Below are 14,511 nucleotides of genomic sequence, written 5' to 3' on the forward strand. Positions count from 1 at the left end.
GCATTTTGAAACCTTAGGTAATACTTTTAGGAATGTGGTCTAAGGTAAAAAATTGGGAAAAGGCACATGGAATTGTTCAATTGAGCATATAACAACGTAAGTTCCAGAGAGCAAATAGACATTTGGTTAGTGTGGTTGATTATGTCTTTCAGAACATCCTGCATGCTGATCTCAAGCTAAAAAATATTTTAATGATTATTTATTTAGGATGTCTTCCTGGATTCTCTCCTCAAACTCCTGCCACGTTGCTCTCCAGAATACTTTGCAAGAAATTGAATCAAGGTGTATATCGAAATATATTATGGTGTTTCTCTTTCCTGGCTAGAACATGAGTTCCAAGGGGTTAGGGACTGTGTCACTGGTTTGTGTTATTTCATTTTTACCCCCTGATAAAACCTAGCAGAGCTGAAAGAGGATAGATGTTCAATAAACATTTATTAAATGATTCAGTAGTGACTTGCTGAGTGTCATCTTCACATTTTCCTTTGCTTTCCCTCATGCCAGACCAAAGAAAATGGCCCGCTAGAGGAAGTACACAATTTAGATTCCAAATTTATGAAAAGTATTTATGTGTTTCCTCAAACAATCCTCTCAAGCTCATTTTGAGTTAGACCGTTTGGTTTTCTCTTTCATACAAATGGAATGTCGAACTCAGAGGGTTTAGGTAATATGTTCCCCCAGTCATACGGCTCAGCTGAAATATTGTAAAAGCAGTAGTTGTACCCAGGTCCTGAGGCACCAAGTCCAAAAGTTTTTCTATGGAACCACAGCATGCTAGAAATTTCTGGGAGAGGGGAACCCTCCCACCACTTCACCTAAGGCAGCAACAGGCTACACAGGGATAAAACAGCAATTCAGGATTCAGATTCTGACTAAACCTACACTGTTCCTTTATGCCCTCACCACTTCATTTGATAAGGGACAGATAAACGTGGTCCTATCTAGGAAGTTACACACCCTGTCATTTTTTTTTAAACCCACAGCCTGAGAATTGATGGCAGCTGAGAAAATGCTGGGTGCCCAGATCTAGCATCATGTAATAAGAACCCACATGCTTTAAATACATCAGTCCATTTAATCTTCACAACCACCTCTGGGTTACATATTCATGATTCTGCTTGGCAGGTGAGAAAACTGAATCTTAGGGAAGTGAAATAACTTTGCCAAGGGCCTCACATCCTGTGAGTGGTAGAGCCCTAGCTCAAGGTCCAATTAGTTTGACTCACAGAGCTGTGCTCTAGGCCATTACACCCTTAGATGCCCTGTGCCCACCCAGCTGGAGACGTTTTCAAAACCCCTATGGATTCCAGACTGAATCTGTACGGTGCCTGTGTTCAGTCTCTTCCTGTCATTTTATATCTTGTAAGGTAAGCTCCTCTTTTAAACCAGTGTATGTTTTTAAGGGGCATTCTCCTTATCTGTAAAGAGATATTTTAGACACTTGTGTAAGGTTCAAGACTTGGGAAACAGCATAATAGCATTAATCACCTTCCTCATTTATATTTTTAAATATAGGTTAACAAAAGTAGGCCACTGAAGGCACTGTTACCTCTGGAAACTGGAGCCAAATACTTCCTAGTCTTACTCTATTTGAGTACTTCAATGTCTTTGTCAATGCCAGCTCCTGAATTGAGTATTTTCTACCACATTGAATACTTTTTTATGCAAACATGCACTTTACTCAGTATGAGTAAAACCATAAATTGCTAACTGGCAACCCACATACCCAATTTAGTCCTCAAATACATTTGGAGACTCTTATTATATTCCATTTTGATTTAGTTGGCATAAAAAGAAAACCTGGAGATTTCACACAGATTTCCAGATTCCTGCAAAAATCCAGATTTCTAAACCCTCATTTCAAGTCAGACATTTGTCTTTTTGGACTGAAATTGCTGCAGAGCAAAACAAGCACCTAGAACGGAGGCAGGGCTGCCCTCTTCAATGATCATGATCCCCACCACTCTGGCCGAGTACCCAGACTGCCTCTCTTCCTGACTCTGCGTGCCTGAAGGCATTTGCATGGTGCACCCCAGGACCGAAAGTCTCCTTGTGGACTTAAGCTTGCCTTTTGGAGGCCATGTCTTACAAAATTCAATATTTGAGTTTTGTTTTAATATTGTAGGTGTCTTTACTTTGCAGCGGCTCTGTTACAGAATGTACTAGAACAACACCACTTTTCACTTTGCTAAAACTTTAGAGTTTCTAAATTAATCTAGTTGCCACCTAGTCTGTGCCCATTGACAAGCATTTTCCTGGAAGCAGATCTCACAGGCTCTAGCATAGGCAGAATTTTAGCCACTCAGTTACCACCCCTGCGAATATGTATCCTTACTCGGCAAAAAAGGATTTTCCAGATATAATTGAGATTATTAATCTGTTGACCTTAAAATAAAGAGATTATCCTGAATTATCAGGCTGGGCCCAACCCAATCACACAAGCTCTTAAAAAAAAAGACAACGAACTTTCTCTGGCTGCAGGTAGAAGAGATGTGGAGGTAGAAGAGATATTTGAACCATGAAGGGACTAAACCTACTCTTGCTGGTTTTGAAGATGGAAGGGTCCATACACCCAGAAATGCCTCTAGAAGTTGAGAGCAACCCTCAGCTGACAATCATCAAAGAAATGGGGAGCTCAGTCCTATAACCACATGGAACTGAAAAGTATCAACAATTTAAATGAGCCTGAAAGCAAATTATTTCCTAGACCCTCTAGATAAAAGCTCAAGCTGGCCGAGACCTTGATTTGTCCAGCTCTGCAAGACTTAGAGTACCCAACCAAGCCTGCCTGGAATTCTTACCCATAGAAACTATTAAATAATACATTTGTGAAGTTTCAAGCTGCTCGCTGTGTGTTAACTGTTAAGGCAGTAATGGAATACTAATAAAGGCACCATGGTCACTAGGGACCCCGCCCACAGGGCAGTATCAGAGCGACTCTGAACACTTCATCCACAGCAATCATTATTTCTTTGTTGGTGTGACTTGTCATTAATCACTTATGTTCCTAAGCCAATCATATTGATTTTGAGCCTGTATTCATTTTCTATCACTGCCATCACAAATTAACACAAACCAGAAAATAAAGAGACCAAAGTGGGTGCTGAGAAAATTAAGTAATGCAAAAAATCCCATGGAAACAGAACCTCTTCAGTTTAAAATTTTCACAATTGTCTCTTGTAACTACAGTGTTGAATGGGCTAAGTGTGAGGCAAGAGAAAAAAAGCTTTCTACACTAATTTTAACGTCTTTATTAAATTATTAATCAAAAGAATACTACAATTGCCATTGTATCAGTGAACCACTTTCTACAGTTTTAACATTAAATGCAGAGCACATCCACAGAAGCCATCAATTTGGGACCTTTTTTCTCTTTTGTCAAAGTCTGGTTTTCAGATAATATTTTAAAAGGAAGCCTTATTTTACTAATGCAAAAATCTTAAGAAAGACAATATTACATTCACTCAGTACAAGACTGTTTAAGCTATACTCATCTCTGAGATCAGTACCACCTTCAGCACAGAAGAGGTGGGGACAGATGACCACTTAATTCAGTGTTTAATACCAGGAAGGTGTGGAATCTTTAGTTAAAACTATCCTGCTCCCAACTCTTTGCTAAAGTTTTCTTCATAGGGTATATTGTTACCTGAATTTATAATTCCCCTTTGTCTACTTTATTGCAATGTATGTCTCCTAATAGGACATCAGCCAAAAGAGGCCAGTGACGTTCACTTCTTGTTCATTGATAGACATCCAGCTTTAGATTTGTGCCTGGTGTGTAGCAGATGCTCAATAAACACTTGTTAAGTAAAGAAATGATAAAAACTTGAGGTCAGCATCCAGCAGGTCTGATATACAGCTTTTAACTGCATTGATCTACCCACCAAATTGTTCCTATGCCTTTGTTTCTAACCTTAATTTCTCCAATGTCTTCATTAAAACAATGTCTTCCCATTCTTTCTTTATTCAACAAACACTATTGAGCACCTTGGATAGTCCATCATTCGCTCAAGAGTAATCCATTATTTCACTTATTCATTCATTCAACGCAGGAGGCCAGTGAAGGGGATCAGAAGACTACCAGGGCCCCAGATCATGAGGAGCCTTATAGACCACTGTAAGGTCATAGGCTTTCAGGAAGAGTGGGAAGCCACTGGAGGATTCAGACATAGTAAGAGTCTATCCCAGCTAACATCTGTATAAGGACCAACCTAGCTGGTGAGGCTGCAGTAAAAGCAAGACCACAGTCAGGAAGCTGTGGGAATACTCATGATTTTAGACTGCCCATGCTCTCCTGTAAGTCAAACTAGAAATGAATCTTGTTAGAATGCAGGATTACTTTTAGAAGCCCTGGTAAGACAATCAGCACCCATTGTGAGCTGTCCTCTCTTATCCTCAGCCCCTCCCCATGCATAAAATCATGTGAAGTGAACACTGCAAAAAACAAACAAACAAACAAAGAGCCCACCGGGTTGCAATTGCCTCAGTTTATGGGGTAGAGAGTCCAGTTTTGCTCTTTCCTCAGTCAAGGCTCATTTTCCCTACACCATGATATCTTAGTTTTCCTCTGTTGAAATACAGTGTCTATTCCATTCATTCTCATAAAAAAACAATCTATAGCATGTTTACCCCAAAATTTAAAACCTCATTGTCTTGAAAGAGAAAGAAGAACATGTGTCCGGACCCACTCCCATCATTTCCAAAGCCTATGATGCTGGGTCATCCCACACTGACAATCCCACTAATTTTCAGGCTTCCTTGGTGACCACACTGAAGAAAGGGACTATACTAAGCTGGCTTTACCATGCTTTCCTGTGGAGACTCGAACCTTAAATCTACCCAGCTGATCTCCTATACATGTAGAGCCCACAGGGCCAATACACACCACTCTCCCCAGCTATCATTTCTTTCACGCGTGCCCTATTAAAGCAGATACTATGGCTTCAAGGTATCCTTTTAACTCACTATAAATATGAATGTAGTCATAGTTATCCAACCTGGCTGATCCTGAAAGTACCTGTACTATACTATAGAGCACAGCAGCTAAGAAAATTTGAGTTTCTACTCTCACACTTTCAGTTCTGCAGCCTTTGCTTAAATAATTTAACCATGTTTAGTCTGTTTATAACATAGCCTGCCTATAATATGAGGCTACCAGGAGCGGGGAATGGATAAATAAAATAACATTTATAACATACTTAGCACAGAGCCTGGCACACAGAGAATGCTCAGTAGATGTTATTGTTGTTTAAACCATTATTCTGTGAAGATGGAGATGCATCTTCCAAAGTGATGCCTGAGCTCAGGAAGTAGGCATGCTACTTTTATACTGTCTGGTGAGAAAGACCACTTATTGGAAAAGAGTCATTCTACAGTCTGGTCCTGTGAATCCACAGAGAAATTCTGCCAATCCCTTTTTTCCACCTCTTATATGTTCATTTGTTGAGATAGAAGAAAAACTGAGGCAAGAATTTTAAGGTTCTTCAGATAAGTTTGAAGTGAAGGCAGAGATAAGGTGGTTGATTAAATCCTCTAATAGTGGTAACACCAAGGGCAATAGCTCAGGTAGAGCTTTATATGTTGTTTGTTTTTACTTACATAAGAATGATGAAGAAAGACAGTAAAGAGGAACAGGGGTGAGAAAAGGGGAGGAGGAACAGGGGTGAGAAAAGGGGAGGAGAAACAGAGGAGGAATAAGAAAAGGTTAAGAAGTAAAAAGGAAGAATTAAAGAAGAGGAAATAAGAAAACAAACAGTGGAAGAGAAGGAAGAAAGAAGAGAGCTAAGGAAAAGGAGAATGGAAGGAAACAAATAGTCTGAGTCTACAGCTTGATGTGATCCAGAGGTGAAATCCAGGATCAGCATCATCAGACTAACAGAGAATATAAAGTACTTTTACAATTGAACCATTTTTTCTTATATTCCTGTACCTCTTTTGTGAATGAAAATGCCTATATCTTGAGAAAATTGAAGCTTTGACTTCATCTTTAAATGGTAATGACATCACTGACAAACTACTTGAGTCTGGTTTTCATGGTTACATGTACGTCATTGCTACCCTGCTGAGGTAAAATCTTGTAACGTACAAATGGAATGTCTACAAAGTAAACTGTACTCAAGGATGCCTCTGCTAAGAACACCGGCCTCCTAGCAAGAGAGAGGAAGACTGAAATAACAAACAGTTCTGGAGTTGACATTGATGATACATGTTACCCTAATTCTTCTGCTTTTATTTGCTACTATTTGTCCAAAAAGTCTGTACACCGACATTTAATATTCTTGATACCATCTCTTAATTATATTTCTAGATTAGCTTTTTGATTGAATGTACTCTGTTAGACATGAGGAAAAAAAATAGACCATTCAAGGTTATGATTAAACTTTCTTTAATGGTAGAACTTTATCTGACTTCATTTCCCTAAAATTAAATGCAGGCATGGTATTCCAAATTTGGCAAAAAGTTCACAACCTGAAATTCCATAATCTGTTGTTTTGGTGGGGAAGCCAACTAAGCATATTTCCTCTCCCATAAACAAATTCTTATTTAAAAAGTATTCAACCTATTAATATTAAATTGCTGGGATCCTTAAAAGGTAGATGCCCCTTACTGATATCCAGCTTCTTAGTACTATTGTATGAAATGTATGTCACATAATATGTAAACCTCAGCAAGTCAGTTTAGTTTTAAGTAGAGATACTAACAATTTACACACAAATCCATCACTGGTGGACATAAATAACAAGTGAGAGATAATGTTGCTAGGACTTTAGGAATTACAATGGAAATGGACAGAAGCAGGTAAATACAAACAGGGGCAACAGCAAAACATATTTATCAGCTCAAATGGTCAAGTCGCTGGCCAATCAGAACAGATGCAGATATAAACCATCTACACTGGTAGGCCTACCTATGTGTATAAGGTAGATACCTACCCAGACACATGGGACATGATGAAGAATTAAGAAATATATTGGTGGTAAAGGGGTAAAGTTTCTGGATTGTGTGATTGGGTATATGGTGGTATCATTTCCCAAATAAAAAAAAAAGTGGAGAAAGAATAAATTTAGTGTGTTGGTGACATTGGTAATATAGATTTTAATTTCTGATGTAAGAAGCTGTAGATGCTTGTGAAATATTCAGATGAAGAAGTAGTTGAATAAATGTTCCTGGAGCTCAAAGGACAGGTATGAACAGGAGACATAAATTGAGTCAGCATACAGATAAAAGTTAAAACCATGGGAATGAAAAATACTAAAGAGAGGGATATGGAGAGGAGATATAAGAAGAGGGCCCAGGATGAAGCCCCTAGGTTGGAAAGATCCAGTGTTTATGTAGAGATGGAGTAATGAAGGAGGGGCTGAGTAAGAAATAATAAGGCAAAATGAGGAAACCCGGGATGCATAGTGTCACAGAAGCCACCAAAGTTACTGATGCCAAAAGGAGACTACTTATGAAGAAAAAGAAACTCTTTCAAATGCTCCAAGAAGTTGGGTAAGACTGCAGCTCTCTTGATCTCACCAATTAATAGTTACTGCTAGAGTTGTTTCCATAAGTAGTAAAGCCAGAAGCCCCATTGGCATAAGATGGATAGAGAAGAGAGGAAGTGGAGATAACATATATAAAGACAAGACTCACCAGAAAGTTGGTAAGGATGTGGAGAAGAGAAATGAATAGGGGATGCTGAGAAGTGGAGGATCCAGAGTGTGTTTTGGGTACGGAAGATATTACAGTGTGTTAAGATGCAATCTTCACAACTCTATGATTCGTGGATGGTACTTTTCCCCATCTATCAGAGGAGAAAACTGAGGCTCAGAAAGGTTAAAAAATGTCAGCTGGGCAGGGCAGAGCTAAAATTTGAACCCAGTTGATCTCATTCCAAGGCCCTAAAATAGAGAGCCATTTATAACATTTTAGTGCATGCATTTATCCACACAATGTCTCCTTCACTCTATAACTACAGGGAATGAGTCTAACTCATCCTTGAATCCCCGGCACCTAGTGCAATATCTGGTAATTAATAATGGGTCTTAATAAGTATGTTGCAGAAATGAATAAATAAATTAACCAAAAGTCAGATTTTAGCCCTTAAAACAAAGAAGAAATACAGAAGTTCTCTATAGAACAATAGTATGAAGAACAACAGAAATACAGAAAAGGACAGCTTTTCAAATATTTGTCATATTGTGAGAACGCAAATAGTGACCTTTGTTAAGGCTGAATGGAATATTTAAAACTATATTCAGAATGTACTGTGTCCACACCATTGCATTTCCCAAGTTTGTAACCAGCAAAACAGTAAGAGAGAACTTGCCCTAATCTCACACAATCACCAGTCTCCACAATAATGAGCAACTTGCTGTCACTCATTTTTCCCCCTGCACTTAAAATACATACAAGGTCCTTATTCCCACATGGAATCCATCCATCCTCAGGTAATACTGATTTCATTGTGCTGTTCCACATGAGACCACTGCATTTGTATGGAAGGGAAAAGGTGCATTCAATCATTGGGATATTTTGTGTGCCTGGCAAGATAAATGGATTTTTTTAAGCATTCATGTGATTGACTGATTCCTCCCAACCACTACATTCTGCTCTGCTGTTATGCTGGCGTATTGCTTCAGAGTTCTTTCAATACAAGTATTAAGTGTCCTGTTAATCATATTAGTGAGGCAGTTTTAGAAAGTTCCAAAGGTTAAAATCATGCACAATAGTTTTAAAATGTGTGAACTCTGACGTTTGTCTTAAATATTAATAACTTAAGTGTCTGCTCAAAGAATTTTGTTTTGAGCAGACACTTCCTCCAATAAACATCTTCCTTCTTGATTTCAGAAAATTTACCCTTTGAAAGTTTGACTAGGGAAAAAAAGAGTTTTTCAGGTTAACAAAATAGAGTATATTGGATTGGTTTGGTTTGATTTGGTTAAGATTAGGTAGAAAAGAAGTTTAGGGTCTGCCTATTGACTAATTTCCATATATATTGTTAAGAACTACTTGAACCAAGTTAAGTAAAATAAGGATGCCTAGGTATGCTGAATTTGTATTCTGATTATTTCCAGGCAGCTTTTAATGCTACAAACTTTAAAAAAAATCTTTTTTGTGCCTAATGTAAGGATTACCTGCCTGCTAATTTCCCCTCAGTATATCTATAAGCATCAAGTATTTTTTTTCCTAAAGGAGATATACTATACAATTTAGCTATTCATTTATGCAAATGATAGTAAACAGAATTATAAAGACAGATAATAAACAGCAAATGAGGTTATTTTGTTTCACGCTTTATGTTGTCAGAGTTCTGAGCATGGTTTAGTGTTTTCTATTCATGACTTTATATTACCAAATTACTCCCTGATGGTGTCTCAGATGTGCTTTTGTCTGCAAATGAGAAGGAATAAAATACCAGGACATTAACGTTAAATTACAATCGTTAATGGCGTAAATACGAAAATAATTACCGCATCATACCATCAATTGTTATGTGTTCATTACTGAAGTTCTTGTAAAGCCTTCATTTTCTTGTTACAATTATTTTGTTCCCCTTTATTTTTTGTCTGGCTATTTTATGGCCCTGACAGTACTTCAGCAACATTCAGCAGTTACACAAGCCATTTAATCCTGCTCAAAGCTTCATTTAAACTTCATTTTAGCTGCATTTTATTTGTGTATATAAGCCTTTTACTTCTTTCTGACAGTCACAAGGTACTTCTGGAGTAGATCCTGGAAAGATGTGTCTAAGGAGATTATCTAAAACCAGCAATAAACTTCAGCGAAGGTTTCAGACTTACTTTAACATCGTTCACGAAAATACCTTTATCCATCAAACTGACTGTGCCCCCATCCTCTCAGATTTTAGCTTCAGAGTCACCCCCCACCAGCATCTCTTTAAAATTCAGTTATCAGGCAAGATGCTTTTAAATCTCTGCTCCCTTCTCCCTCCGGTCCCGCTACTTCTCTTGGGCTCCGCTTCACCTGTCTTTCTCCTGCTTCTGCTACTCAACCCTGTGCCACCAGTGTTTTCTCCCTAGCTGGCAGAAAAGGGATCCCTTCCAGACAGACAGACAGACAGACAGACACACACAGCCTAGCCGCCTGGCCTTCGGAGGGTCGTCCAAGTGCACCCTTTTGTCTGCCACACTCCGAGACCATCACTTAGCCTCTCGCCTGCCAGCCTCAGGCAGGGAGTGGCAGAAAAACTCACACCGCTGTCGCTAACTGGAAGAGGGCAGGGTGTAGGCTCGCTGGGCAGGCGGTCCAGCATCCCTCGCCGCTGCGCGCGCGCACACGGGCGCGCGTACACAAACACGCGCACACACACACACTAAGAAGTATTCTGTCACCTGTTCACTTCCAAAGCCAGCTCTAGCTGGGTAAAACTTATTCCTCCCCCACGTCCACCCCCACCTCCGGAGTTCAGATACAAGAAGGCATCTCCTGCATAGCTTTTCCAAAATATGTGGAGGGGTGGGAAGAGCACACCGGGTACTGCTATTACATATCTCCCTAGCACCTCTCTCCTTCCTTTCCCCTTTTCACCTATCTTCTCTGCAATTACACACAGCCTTTTCATGCCAACACGCGCACACGGCGAGCACCCCATCTCCGCGGACATCCCAGGCTTGGAGCCTCAGCCCCCAAGATTCGGTCTCTGTCCCAGTCCTTCTGCCCGGCGCCAAGCCCCTAGCACTGTCTCCAACTGTTACCATGTGCAGCCCGACTCCCTCACGCCAGCCCAGGCTTCCAAACTTTCTCTCTTCCTTTCTCCTGCCCCAAATCACGCGTATTCCGGAGCTTTGATGCCCTAGTCTGGATCCCAGACCACACAGAGGAATGGGTCGAGGACGGCTGCCCCCGTGGGCGCCAGGTCTCGAGGTACCCTGCCCCAATGTACGCAGGATGGCCCTGGACCTGGCAGGGATTCGAAGGGAGCTTGGGCGGATCCGGCTGGCAGGTGCAACTTGCCAGCGCCTCCCGGGTTCACGCCCTAGGGGACCGCGGGTTTGGCCTGATGAGAACAAAGCTGGAGTCCGGGGAGACTGTCAGACTGGAGGCGCTAAGACAATAGCAATAAAGGGAACTTGGAGGAGGGCCGCTGTTCAAAGTTGTCTCCGACTCCGGATGTCCTGGGATGGCAGCAGGCTCCGGCTGCAGACCCCAAACACCCCCGGCCCCTGGCCCCTCCGCGATACACGCAAAACCCTAGCTCGGCAGCCGTTCCCTGGATGTTGGGCAAATCCCCTGGACGCCCAGACACACAGTTCAGGGCTCCAGGTACGTTCCGGAACTTGGACAGCAGCTGCCGGGAGGGAAGACCCGCCGGCGCGCTCTCCTGCCTTTACCTTTCCGCGGGCTGCCTGGGAGTCCGCGGCGCGCCGCCCGCTGGCTGTGCCCTCAGCCCCTGGCTCCGTCGCTGAGAGCAGTCAGCGGGAGCCGGGCTCTCTGAACCCCGCCTCCGGGCGCCACGCCACGCCCCCAGGCGCCAGGCCCCGCCCCTCCACGCCGGCTGACTACCGCGCGGAGCCACGCTGGCCCAGTGGGGTTTTCGCGCGCGCTGCGGCGATGAGGCGGCTGCAGCTGCTCCTGGTGCTGTCACCGCTGTCGTGGCCGAGGCTTAGGAAGCATCCCATAAGCCAAGATGCCCCAAATTGTTAAGGGGTACCCCCGCCAAGAAATGATTGGAAATGCCCTCTAGAACAGGACAAGTATGGACCATACACCTGCAGCATCAGCATCAGCATCAGCGAGGCGCTTGCTCTTAATGCAGATTTCTGAGCCCCATCCCAGATCAACTGAATCAGAATCTACGCGGGTGAGGCCTCCCTGGCACTGAGTATTTTATCAAGCTGCTGGCATACATTAAAGTTGGAGAAGCACTGTTCTTTTGGTCAAGAACTAAGGGGCTGATCAGATGCAATCCTAAAACCCAGGAGCCCGCCAGGGCCCCGGTTTAACTTGGCAGTGTTTGCAAAGCTGGAGAGTACCGTGTCTGCGCCCTGGATGCCATTCATCTTGCTTTATTGACTGCGAAGTCTTTAGAGATAAACAGAGGGGGGAACACATTTACTTCTGATCTGACAGCTCTAATGAGCTCAAGGAAGAATTATGTAAACATTATTAAGTGTAATAAACACGTGTCGGCACCAGGCAATCTTCTCTGGAGTTGGCAAAAGCCGCACGAGCCAACGTTTTATTCATAATGTCTTTTTAACTTTATGTTGCCTGTGTAATAGGCCTTTGGCTTTGCTGTTGCCCAGACGGAAAATCATTACCCCAGTAATGGATGAGCCAGTTTGAAAGGAGAGCCACTGAGATGCTGAGCACTTTCATTCATAAATGCTATGTATCAGAGACAAGGGGAACCGTGTCCTGTATCCTCCCTTCTGCCAATGTAGGCCATTGGAATTACCCAACAGTTGTCCTGGCTTCTTGTTTCAACATCTTAAGACACAACTTGGCTTAAACTAAAAACCAAACGAATGTCAGCCATTCAGTCCCCTTACCCCACCCAATTTTCTACTCTACTTTCCAGAGCGTCAGGTCTTATTAAATACAGGAGGGACTGATTATCGTTTGCCAGGTAGAAAACATGAGAGGGCTCTTTGGCTTCCACTGCTGGCTCCATGGATAGATTCTGGCTCCGAACACCTATTTTCTGGTAGATTTGGAACCACGGGGGCACTGGTGGCAGACCTCCATTCTTACCCAGCTCCATGGCAAGTGTAGGTTTCTTAGGTCAGGTTGTAAGGAACAGGCCCCAAGTGGGGACTTACTAAGAAATCCTGCAAGTGATTTATTATGAAAGCACTCCTAGGGGACCCACTAAGGGAACTGGAGAGCAGAATAAGGAAGAGGAGAAAGCCACACAAGGGCTGGGAAGTCCCACAGCAAGTAGGGTTTGGCCGGACTCTGCAGGGAAGCTCGGAGTTTAAGTTAAGCCTCTAAATGAGCTCAGACTGAATTAAGAAAGCGGGGCATTCATGTTCCTTTTCTGGACAGTGTATTTTCTACACAGTTAACAACCTCCTATGGGAAATAAACGTCTTGGTACCTCTGTAGGCTCCAGTGGTTTGAAGGCAGTCCTTCAAAGGAAAGTCAAGGTTGCTAGCTCTCTAAAGCAATGGAATCAGAAATCTGGAGGAGGTGAGGTATCACACAAAAGTAGCAAAATGAACTTGAGAGTATCTGAGTTGAGCACTGACTTCATCTTTCAATAAGTGAGCTTCCCATTTGGGGCCATTGGCATGAACTAGTGTCTGCAATCCCACCCAAGAGGGGTTAACACTGGGAAAAGGAGGCTCAGCAGCAAGCAACTATGGGATGCCCTATGGGTCAGGTGGTGAGGGCATTGAGGAGGCTGGGGCAAGCTCAAGTCATCACAGGGAGGTAAGTATAGTCCAACCTCGCAGTGTCCTTGTAACATTGTTGCCTGTGAGAGCCACCATTTGCTTGCCTGGCATGAAAATGTATAAATGATCAGCCCATCTTAACCAGAGGAGTTGTGACAACCCACACACAGCAGCTGAATACTGAGAATTCCTTCCTCCCCTTTCTGCCCCTCTCAGCCCCTAAGACCAGAGGAAAGGGGACTTATGCCTTGGAAATAGAAGGAAAAACAATATCCAAAAAACCAAACATTGATTCTCCTGGAATCCAAGGTGCTGCTTTGATAAGAGAAATAAGCACAGGCCAGGCACGCCCTGTACCCTTTATGGCTCCTTATACTTAAGACTGGCCTGTCATCAGGGAGAAAGCTCTCAGGTGGAAATAAAACTGGAAATTTAACCTTGGTGGACTTTTAATACATGTAAGTGAATAACTGAAAGTGACCCGGAAGTTATGAAATCTGTTAAGTGATCTTCTACCTGGTAAGGAAGAGAGATTTCACATACACATTGGAACCAGTGACTTGAAAAAGATATAGTAGTTTCGTGTTTCCACTTTATTTTGTATAACACATCAGTAACCATTGGAATTGTTTACTTCTCCTGGCTGCCTCCCATGCTATATCTGCAGGCAACTTCCTCTCTCTTAGGTGAGACTCCACACCACTGTCTATGGGGATGGTAGCGGTCTGGCAAGGCTCACCCACCGCCTGAGGACACATCCTGGCTGAATGTCATATGCCCTGAAATGCTGGAAATATTAGCAAGGCAAGACACAAAGCAAAAGCTATGGTGTAATTATATGTGGTTAAGCACCATGCATAAATCTAGTTGTTTTGCTTTCTTTTAAAGTACTAGCTTAGAAATATGCATAGGATGTTTTCCTCTCCTTAGTTTTCACCTGTAATTTCATTTCAAATATCTGTATATATACTTCATTTTTACTTTGGTTAGAATGTGTGGCTATGATTATATACCCAAGGGTTCAACACTTGGGGAAATGGTATGGCCATTCATCGGAAACTTCTTCTGATGATAATCTGAAGCTGGGAGGACCTGGTTTTGCAGATGTTGTCATTTTGCCACCATGCAGATGGCAGGAGCCCACTGTTGGTTTTCATCGGTATTTGGA

At 42.3% G+C, this 14,511-nt stretch overlaps 1 long non-coding RNA gene across 1 annotated transcript in view; it reads right to left on the reverse strand.

Annotated features, from left to right (window-relative positions):
* The window catches only part of LOC118501584, a 33,016-nt gene extending 21,596 nt beyond the window's left edge, over window positions 1–11,420 (reverse strand). The window contains exon 1 of the long non-coding RNA XR_004904207.1: window positions 11,337–11,420. This is a non-coding gene — a long non-coding RNA (uncharacterized LOC118501584). The remainder of the gene's footprint in view (window positions 1–11,336) is intronic.
* Window positions 11,421–14,511: the final 3,091 nt, after the last annotated feature.

The sequence above is a fragment of the Phyllostomus discolor genome, chromosome 7, assembly GCF_004126475.2.
Source record: "Phyllostomus discolor isolate MPI-MPIP mPhyDis1 chromosome 7, mPhyDis1.pri.v3, whole genome shotgun sequence".
Taxonomy (NCBI): domain Eukaryota; kingdom Metazoa; phylum Chordata; class Mammalia; order Chiroptera; family Phyllostomidae; genus Phyllostomus; species Phyllostomus discolor.